The following is a 10643-nucleotide window of genomic DNA, read 5'->3' as shown; positions in this document are numbered from 1 at the left end:
GTTTGACATTGTCTCCAAGGTTCTCATAGTAAATAACGAACAGAAAACAAGCTACCTTCTGGCCTGTCCTCCTGGCTTGACCTTATCTTTCTTAAGTATACAAGAGAGTAGAATTGATATGAGGGAAAGAATTCTAAATTTCCTTCCACAGTGCCCAACACCTACCAGTATGTCCTTTTAGTATGTCACAAAGGTTCCCTAATTAGTTTTACAAATGTTCCCTGTATGTTATGAATGTTCCCTAGTTTATGTAACAGATGTGCCCTAGCACTTCTATCTCTCAATTCAGAGCATTTGTATTGGAGGGGAACGTGGATGAGTTTGTACCATTCTTGGGAGGCTCTGCCTTGTTGGGGCAGAGCTGTGATCCAGGTGAACAGCAGATCGGGCAGAGCTGGGCATGAGGGCGGAGGAGGAGGAAGGCCGGTCAAGCAAATAAGCTTGCTAAGGTACGCAGCAGCAGCAAACAGCCCCCCCATCCAGCCAGCCAGGCAGTCTGGCTGGCAGTGACTGAGTGGTTGACAGACGGCAAGCAACGGAATGCACGTGCTCTGTGATGTCATAGCAGTCAGCTCAGAGAGAGGTTCGTGATGTCATCGCTGAGCTCGCTGGCTCTGTGTCTTGCTGTCTGTGTGTGTGTGTGTGTGAGAGAGAGAGAGATAGAGTGTGTGTGTGTGTGTGTGAGTGGGTGGGTGGGTGGCTGTGTTAGTGTCTGTCTGTCTGCCTGTCTTTCTGTCTCTCTCTGTAGTTTTCAATGTATGTGCCATTCAGTAGCGTTCATGTAACAGATGTGTCCTATGCAGTGGTAGGGTCAATAAAATGTCAGTAAAACTTTATTTTAGCAATTATGGAGGAAGAAATGGAAATAGAGGTTCGTGATGTCATCGCTGAGATGGCTGGCTCTGTGTGTCTTGCTGGCTGTGTGTATGTGTGTGTGTGTGTGTGAGAGAGAGAGAGAGAGAGAGAGAGAGAGAGATAGAGTGTGTGTGTGTATGTGAGTGGGTGGGTGGGTGGCTGTGTTAGTGTCTGTCTGTCTCTCTCTGTCTCTCTCTGGCTCTGTAGATGCATCATAGGGAACATATGCAACAATCTCTCTTTTTGTTTACCAAAAATGTGAATGAACGTATTTCAAGTGGGTTTTGCCTTGGTTGGAAACGTTTTAAGATTATTTATGAAGTGTCAATTGGATTTGTCTCAATTCTCCGTAGTTTTCAATATTATGTGCCATTCAGTAGCGTTCATGTTACAGATGTGTCCTATGCAGTGGTAGTGTCAATAAAATGTCAGTAAAACTTTATTTTAGCAATTATAGAGGGGAACAAATGCAAATAGAGGTTCCTCACTAATTATCTAATTTACCAACAACATTTGAAATTAGGTTTTGCGAAGCTGCAAAAAATGCTGTATAATCGTATGTGTGTTTATACACCAGCTCATTTTATTTTTCTCGTGAACAACAAATGCTGTTGGCTTGATTTTTACAGAGTATGTCATAAATTCCATTTTTATGAAGCCTGACAAATTGTATGCTGTAATATTGATTATTTTGAAAGTTGCATAATTTGTTTGTTTTCCCTATCATGTTACAAATGTTCCCTATGTGAAAGATGCATTATATCTTAATAATGTCAAAACAATTAATGATATACGGATTATTAATTTCGGTAAAGTTATAACACATTGCTATTAACTATGTGTGTCAGTAAAAGTTAAAAAAATCCTGACAGTTTTTTATTGATCCTGCAAAATTAGTGTTTAGGGAACATTTTTAACTTAACGTTAGTGTTAGGGTTATGAATATAATTGATATATAGAATTGTTAAGAAGTGTAAATGTTTACATTCCATTTTTCATGGATTGTCTGACAGTTTCAGTTCTATTTGTGTATATGAAAGATATACATCTATACAATATCTTCACTATTAAAGATAAACGCATTAAAATTTTCGGCATTGTTAAAGCTCATTGGTATTACTGTGACATTAGTTTAATATTGAAAAATATAAATATATATGAAAAGGTATCGTGAAAGAAATTAGAAACACCGTATACATTATTTTACTTTATAGCAGGAGGAATCGCTGTGTTATGTTGTTCCCCCAAGAACATATTATTTGAGTCGCATGTTGTAAAGCCGGACAGGTTAGAGTGACGCACGTCTTTGTGTTCTGGATAGAGAGGAGTAGTGGCGCTGCACTGCTGTGCTCGGCATTGTATTTGTAACTGCAACTCGGTTCATAAGAGACATAAACAAAAGTGCCAGGAACAATAAATTGTGTCAAGGAGTCCTGATGTAAACTGAACCCCAAACAACATGTCTACCTCCGAAGAGACTCGTTTCACGGTTTACAGACTGGCGGCAGCGAGGGATATTGTTTGCTTTTGTTTTTTCTCTACCGAGGCCGGATGCAGTGAGCTGTGCTTGCGGGTGACTGAGACAAAACCATGTCGGTGGTGAGTGAACTGTACTGTTAAAATCGGAAAATAATAATAAGAAACACCATGCAGTGATTGATGTACAAGGACAACTACAGTTGTGGAACTGGAAAGTCCCACTGTTGTTTTCTAAGCAAATCACACCTCTTTGTTGCAATGCTGTGACATTTGTGCCAATCTACATTCCTGCAATGACTGAGATGAATATCATGGCAAAGTTGCAGCCATTTACAGAAAATCAAATCTCAACTACAAATTACTTAGAAATACTGGAACCTGAAGCATGCAACTACCCAGGTCTGATTGTTGCCAGAACAATGTCTCCAGTGAAGAAAGGATTAACAACCATTGGTGTCATGAATCCTACCAATGACGACTGCCATGTCCCAAGTAACACACCACTGGGAAATTTGTACTCTCTGATAAATCAGGGAGGTGAAGAGTTCCAGGTTATTGAGGCTACTGTGCACAATATCAGGCAGACAGAAGGCACAAAGTTACCCACAGTGGACTTCAGTCAGTCTAAATTGAGTGATCCACAAATGGACCAGCTGGAGAACTTACTTTTGAAGTATTGTGATGTGTTTAGTTCACATGAACATGACTATGGCTGCACAGATGCTGTAAAGCAACACATTCGAACTGGAGATGCCCTACCGATCCGCCAACATGCTTACAGGACTTCTCCAGCTTTGAAGCAGGAAATAGAAAAACAAGTTCAGCAGTTGCTGGCCCATGACCTCATTGAGGAGAGCTGCAGCCCTTGGGCTACACCTGTTGTTTTAGTCAAGAAAAAGGACGGCAGCTACAGATTTTGCATTGCATCAAGAAATTAATCCCTGTCACCATACGGGACTCGCATCCCTTACCACGGATTTCTGAAGCTTTGGACAGCCTGGCAGGGGCATGCTGGTTTAGTACCATGGACCTGTCAAGTGGTTATTGGCAGGTTCAGCTGGCATCAGAAGACCGGGAGAAGACCGCATTTACCACCGGCAGCGGCTTATACCATTTTAAGGTCAACCCATGGGACTGACCAATGCACCACCTACCTTCCAACGTTTAATGGAGCTTGTTCTCCGTGGTCTACACTGGAAGATCTGCCTTATCTGTTTGGATGATGTTTTGGTTTTTAGCAAAACCTTTCCTGAACATCTGCAGAGTGTGGAAGATGTCTTTCTTCGCTTTTGAAAGGCAGGACTAAAGCTGAAGGCCAGTAAATGTCAGCTTGCACGGGATGAAGTCTCTTTCCTGGGACATGTAATCACCAAGGGTGGTCTCAGACCAGATTCCAGGAAGCTGGACAAAGTGAAAGATTGGCCAACACCAAGAACACCTACTGAGATGAGAGCTTTTGTGGGTCTCTGTCCCTATTACAGACGATTCGTTAAAAACTTTGCCCAAAAAGATGCAAAACAGTTGGTCTTCTGAACTACAGCCTGAACAAGCTGTTCCTGTAAGACAAACCTGTGAAGATTTAGCAATAGACATTGATGAACTGAAGCAGAAACAACAAGCGGATGTCATTCTGAGAACTGCGATGGAATGGAAAGAAATGGATAACCGAAGACCTACTGCACGACGAATCAAAAACTCCCCGTCAGCTCTGAAAAAGCTCTGGTATGAGTTTCCTCACCTGACTTTGGAAAATGGGATCCTCTGTCAAAAAATTAAAACCTTTCTGCAGAAAGCCTATACTTACCAATTGGTTTTTCCTGAATCCCTCATTCAGACAGCCCTCACTTACCTGCATGGAAATGTCTTCAGTGGACATTTAGGGACTGAACGAACTTTGCAGAGAGCCAGAAAAATCTGCTATTGGCCTTACATGTCACGTGACATTTACAAGTTCTGTACAGAGTGTTTAACATGTCAGACTCGCAGTGCTCCAACACCAAAAGCTAGAGCTCCTTTACAACCTATTGTGGTGGATCGTCCATTCCAGAAAATTGCTGCTGACCTCACGAGCTACCAGTCACTTTTCAAGGCAACAGGTATGTTCTTGTTGTAATGGATTATTTTACATGCTATGTGAATCTCTTTCCTTTTAAAGATCAGCGTGCAACAAGTGTAGCTCAATGCTTGTTTGAAGACTTCATCCGTCAACATGGTATACCTGAGTCCATCCACACTGACCAGGGCAGACAGTTTGAGTCTGATCTGGTGAAGCAGCTGTGTAGCAAGTTGGGAATTGAGAAGACACGAACATCTCCGTACCGTGCCCAATCAGATGGCATGATGGAAAGACTGAACCGGACATTAAAAGACCAATTAGCTAAATACATCTACAAAAATAGAGGAGAATGGGACAAATACCTCTCACAGGTGGAACTTGCGTACAATTCAAGTGTACATTCCAGTACTGGATATACTCAATTTTTCGTTTTGTTGAACTGCAGTTCATTCACTACTCAAGCAAATCCGGGCACACCAGCTGCTTATGCCCAGGATGTCTTTAACCGCCTGTCACATGCTTTTGACATGGCCGCTGAGTAGTCAAAAGAATCTAAACTACTGCTAAAGACTCACTATGATCAAAAGCTTGCTTTTAACCCCTATGCTGAAGGTGATCTTGTTTTCCTTGATGATCCTGCCAATCAAAGGAATAAACTTACTCCTAGATGGAAAGGGCCACATAGCGTTCTGAAGAGGTTGGATAAAGACGGTTGTCCTGGCGTGACCTATGAAATCACTGACCCAAGAGATCCACGATCCAAATCATGGATTGTACATTACAATCGGCTGAAGGCATACAAAGGTCCTTGGTCTGACTTACCTGCTCATCCAGAAGCGCCTCCACAGCTGTTAAGAGATCCTGATGATGCACCTGTCAGTCCGCCATCAACACTGACGGCTTTGTCTGGAGACGTCCCTTACCCACTTCCAGTTCCAGCGAGCTCCAGTCATCACTCGATGCCGTCTCTCTCTCTTCTTTTTTCCACAGCTCCTGTCCAGAGGGATATGCTAACTGTTCCAGGTGTTGTTCCACAGCCTGCTCTAGCACTTGAGCCATGCCCAGGTGTCACCCATTCTTCCAGCCTTCGGGATGCCTAAGTCACAGTGCACCCAGAGACTATGTCTGTTCTCTTACCTCAGCGACCCCAGACTCCTGTGGCATTACCTGCTGGATGTACCTAGTGGTCGTAAAGTTTTGAAACCTGACAAGTTTAAAGATTTAGTTCTTTCTTGGTTTATACCTGTTTTCTTGTTACATTACAGTTCAATACAGTAATGGCTCCTAATTTGCCATTCTTAAAAAAAAATAAAAAGTTACTATTGTACTGACATACATCTATTGTGATTTAATTACTGCAACATCAGTTTATCATTTGGAAAATCTAAGTATATATATATATATATATATATATATATATATATATATATATATATATATACAAATGTAACATTAGAAATATTGTATGATTTATTTAATTAAGAAACGAGGACGTTTCAAATAAAGTGGGGGAAGACTGTGACATTAGTTTATTATTGAAAAATATAAATATCTATGAAAAGGTATCGTAAAAGAAATTAGAAACACTGTATACATTATTTTACTTTATAGCAGGGAGAAATCGCTATGTGTTATGTTGTTCCCCTAAGAACATATTATTTCAGTTGCATGTTGTAGAGTCACGCACGTCTTTGTGTGGTGGATAGAGAGGAGTAGTGGCGCTGCACTGCTGTGCTCGGCATTGTATTTGTAACTGCAACTCGGCCTCCAGCACCGGCACCATGTCGGTGGAAAAGCGCTAAATGAGCTCACACTGAGCTCAGTGTAATGTCTGCTCTGGAGAGCTCACAGTGTGACCTAGTCGTGAGTTCACGTCTTTACTGGGTAGTCCTTGACAACTCAATTGACTCAATTCTTGGGCTTAATTGGTCAAAATGACCATTGGTTGAAGGTACTCAGGGACTGATGTAAGTAGAGAGACTTATTAAACCTGCAGGATTGTGGTTTTCCCAGATCAGAATTAACCAGCTCACCACAAAGTAACATGGTAGGTGCTATTGCAACATGGATTACACAAAAACATTGAAATCCAAGTTTGCAGTGGTCCTTGGGCCATTGCGTGGTGATCCAGATCACTTCAGCACGAATTTTGCAGTGCTCTGGACTACAACTCCAGGGACTACTGTGCAGTGGTCCAGACCTCAGAAACTGTATGCATATGAACACTGAAGTAGGCATCATAACTGTAGCCAATACTTTGTGGTTAAAATACTTAATTTAATCCCTGTATTGTACGGAATAATAATAACAACTGTAAAACATAAGAGAAGGGCCTGAGAATAAATACAATACACAATAGACTAGAACCCTTAGAATATAATAATATGAACATCTTCATGATTAGTATGATTGTGGTTTGGATGATATATTAATGCAATTTGATAACATATTTTACAGAAAATGGGTTTTAGGAATTGTGTCAAAAAACTAAAAGAATTGTCTTAGGGACCACTGCTCCCTTTTTCCAGACCAATGTATAGCCCACTTTTCTTTTAAATTATGTTTAAAACAAAATTGAGGAAGCAGTGGTTACTTCTGAATCAAACATTTTGACCCCCTCACTCAATCTGTAAGTCCTGCAACAAACATTGGAATATGCACAGATATTTGTTCAGACTGGTGTAAATGTCCCTAATAAATAACCAAATGCCATTTTTGTTGTTTCAAATGTGCCCAACATCTTACCAGTATGTCCTTTGAGTATGTCACAAAGGTTCCCTAATTCGTTTTACAAATGTTCCCTGTATGTTATGAATGTTCCCTAAGCATGTGACGAATGTTCCGTAGTTTATGTTACAGATGTGCCCTAGCACTCTCTCTCTCTCTCTCTCTCTCTCTCTCTCTCTCTCTCTCTCTCTCTCTCTCTCTCTCTGTCTCTCAATTTAGTGCATTTGTATTGTCAAAGCAATTGGACATGCAAACATACATACATATGGAAAATAAACAATAAAATTATAAATCACAATTAGATGTAATAAAGTACAGAAAAACAAAATGTAATAAAATGTGATCTTTAATACAAACAAATATGTATGGCTGGTCGGAAGCGTCTTGGACTCGGGTTCCTCTTCATTACTTATAACGCTTTTGCCTTTTGTTAAAGCTTTCCATGGAGGGGAACGTGGATGAGTTTGTACCATTCTTGGGAGGCTCTGCCTTGTTGGGGCAGAGCTGTGATCCAGGTGAACAGCAGATCGGACAGAGCTGGGCATGTGGGCGGAGGAGGAGGAAGGCCGGTCAAGCAAAGAAGCTTGCTAAGGTACGCAGCAGCAGCAAACAGCCCCCCCATCCAGCCAGGCAGGCAGTCTGGCTGGCAGTGACTGAGTGGTTGACAGACGGCAAGCAACGGAATGCACGTGCTCTGTGATGTCATAGCAGTCAGCTCAGAGAGAGGTTCGTGATGTCATCGATGAGCTGGCTGGCTCTGTGTGTCTTGCTGGCTGTGTGTATGTGTGTGTGTGAGAGAGAGAGAGATTCTTTGATTTTTAACACCTTTATTTTACTAAAAAAAACAATTAAAACAAACTAGAAACACATAAAAGACATGAAAAAAACTCCCGACATAAAAACACAACCTATTCTAAAAACGCTCAATAAAAACCACTACACACGTGCTACCTATAAAATATTCAAGTGAATAAAACCAGTTGGTTTAAATGTCCAAAGTCAATGGCACAGAGGGTCGCCCCGACCCCCCACATCTGCAGAAAAGTGTCCAGGTCTCCCGTCAGGCTGTAGAAATTGTAATCCAGTCGCACTCTGGAGCTTACGAGAGACCTGAAGAGGGAGAGTGCACACTGTTGCTGCACCTGCTAAGTCTGACTTCTCCTACTGCTCAGGATAGCCAGCTTAGCCTGCCCCACTAGAAAGTTTGCTAACTGACAAACATGTCTGTGGCGCTGCTTGTACTGGACTCCCAAAATAAACACAGAGCGTGAGAAAAGGAGGCCCAGCTGCTTGAACAGGCTCTCCAGTGCAGTGAACAGCAGGTCTAATCTAGGGCAGTGTCAGAAACAGTGAAAAAGTGTCTCTCTCTCACCGCAGTAGGGGCAGGTGTCGCTCACTCTGGGGTCCACTGTATGTTCAAAGGAGTTTTTTGCGATGACGCCATGCAGAAGCCATGCAGAAGCGGGGGCTTGTTCAGGCTCCTCCAGGCCGGGCAGGCATCTTCCCCCAGAGCCAGGTGCTCCCTCCAGGGGGTGTTAGGGAGGGGCTGCAGCTGCTGATGGTGCAGCTCCCTCACACTGAGCTGATAGAGCTGCTGACGCTGAGCTGTGGAGACAGACACACTACAGAGACTGTGAGGCGACAGAAGGCGGCGTGATGAGCTAGGGGGGACTGAGAGACACAGACAGACAAGGGGAAAGACGGTGTCAGGGTCCTTGGGCCAGCAGTGCTGTGTGAGAACCTGGAAAAGCCGCTCCACAGCGCCTATGGGAAGGGCGTTCTGTAGTGCCCAGAGAAATCTGGTTACGACTCTCAGTGACCTCATACCCAGCCTGGCAGCCAGGCTGTCGGCACCAACCCACTGTCCCCTGTTAAAATCCAACAAATCCCTCAGCCGGATCACCTCGACCTTAAGCAGGACTGACCTGAGGCTGCTGGAGAGCATGAGTGGACAGCTAAAACCGGGGTTCCAGAGCAGTGGCTCCTCTAACAGCCAATACAGACTGCTGCCCCCCAGCTCCCTACCCAGGGAGAAGCGCTGCCACACCTCTAAAACAGAACTATAAAAAACAGGCAGGGACGGAAGTATATTGGGACGTGTCTTAAGTAAAAACATGTGTCTGTCATAACAAGTGTCCAGGGCGGCAGACACTGGGGATCTGGAGGGTACAGGAGCCTCTGAGCTGCCTGCAGCCGAAAGGCACTCAGCCTGCTTAACAGATCTACCAACCCCTGTCCCCCCTCCTGGAGCGGCAGGTACAGCACTGCTTTGCGCACCCAGTGCAGCCCGTCCAGAAATCCAGGAGCAGGGTCTGTATCTGGGACACCAGGGCCGGTGGGGGGTCTAGACATGCATAAGTGTGCCAGAGCATGGAGGCCACCAAGATATTAATAACAATTGCTCTCCCCCTGAAGGAGAGCTGGGGCAGCAGCCAGTGCTATGCCCTCAACCGGCTCTGTACCCTCTCCAGCAGGCCAGCCCAGTTCTCCTGCGTCTCCCCCAAAGTCACACCCAGCACCCGAGGGCCTGAGAGAGACCACTGCAGCCCCGCAGGGAGGGCAGGGGGTGCAGAAACCTCCCACACCCCAACCAGATGAGCGGTGCTCTTGCCCCAGTTGACCCTGGCTGAGGAGGCCCTGCTGAACTCCTCCAGACACTCCCACAATGACCTGGACGTCTCGCTGGCCAGACTGTGTGTCTCAGCAGCATAGGCCGACACCCTTGGGTGACAAGGGATGGACAGCCCGGCTAGCAGCCTGTGCAGCAGAGGCTCGATAGAAAGGGAGTATAGCATCCCTGACAGACTGCAGCCCTGTCTGATGTCTCAATGGATGGGGATAGGCTCACTCAGGACACCATTGATCTTCAGCACAATTAACACACGACAGTACAGCAGCTGAATAAATTCTACGAACCGCGGGCCGACACCAACTGCTCTCAGCACCTGAAACAGGCACTGCGGCCGGCATGATGTCTCTGAGCCGCATAGCCAGAGCCTTAGACAGGATCTTATAGTCCTGACACAGCAGCGCCACTGGCCTCATGTTCACAATGGAGGACAGATTCCCCTTCTTGGGCAGCAGGGTCAGAATAGCTCTTTGACAGCTAATGGGCAGCAGCCCAGCTCACAGTCCCTCCTGCAGCACTGAGAGCAGGTCCGGGCCCAGCTCAGTCCAAAACTCTGAGAAAAACTCCACAGTGAGCCCATCCAGCCCCGGTGCCCAGCCCTTATTGAGCTCTTGCATTGCGCTGGTCAGCTCTGCCAGATTTAGAAGGGCCTCCAGCACATTGACCCCATCCTGTGGGAACTTAGGCAGACCCTGCAGAAACTGCTGCTGCTGCTCCAGGCTGCCCGGCTCTGCGGAGTACAGCTCCCTATAGAACTGGGCGGCATGACTACACATCTCTTGCCCATCCTGCAGCACGCGGCCCTCAGCCGTCCTCAGGCAGAGCATCACCCTGAATCTCCAGAGTCCAAGGCTCGGTGGAGCACCTGAATCTCTCCTTCTAGCTCCTTCTTAGATT

General features: G+C 45.0%; 1 non-coding gene across 1 annotated transcript; it reads left to right on the top strand.

Annotated features, from left to right (window-relative positions):
• The first annotated feature begins 7503 nt into the window (after positions 1–7503).
• Positions 7504–7618, top strand: LOC136751941 (U5 spliceosomal RNA). Its single transcript, XR_010817126.1, has one exon. It is a non-coding gene; the product is annotated as a U5 spliceosomal RNA (small nuclear RNA).
• Positions 7619–10643: the final 3025 nt, after the last annotated feature.

This window comes from Amia ocellicauda, chromosome 6 (genome assembly GCF_036373705.1).
Source record: "Amia ocellicauda isolate fAmiCal2 chromosome 6, fAmiCal2.hap1, whole genome shotgun sequence".
Taxonomy (NCBI): Eukaryota; Metazoa; Chordata; class Actinopteri; order Amiiformes; family Amiidae; genus Amia; species Amia ocellicauda.
Note: the sequence above shows the minus strand (reverse complement) of the source record. Positions and strands in the feature narration are given on the sequence as shown.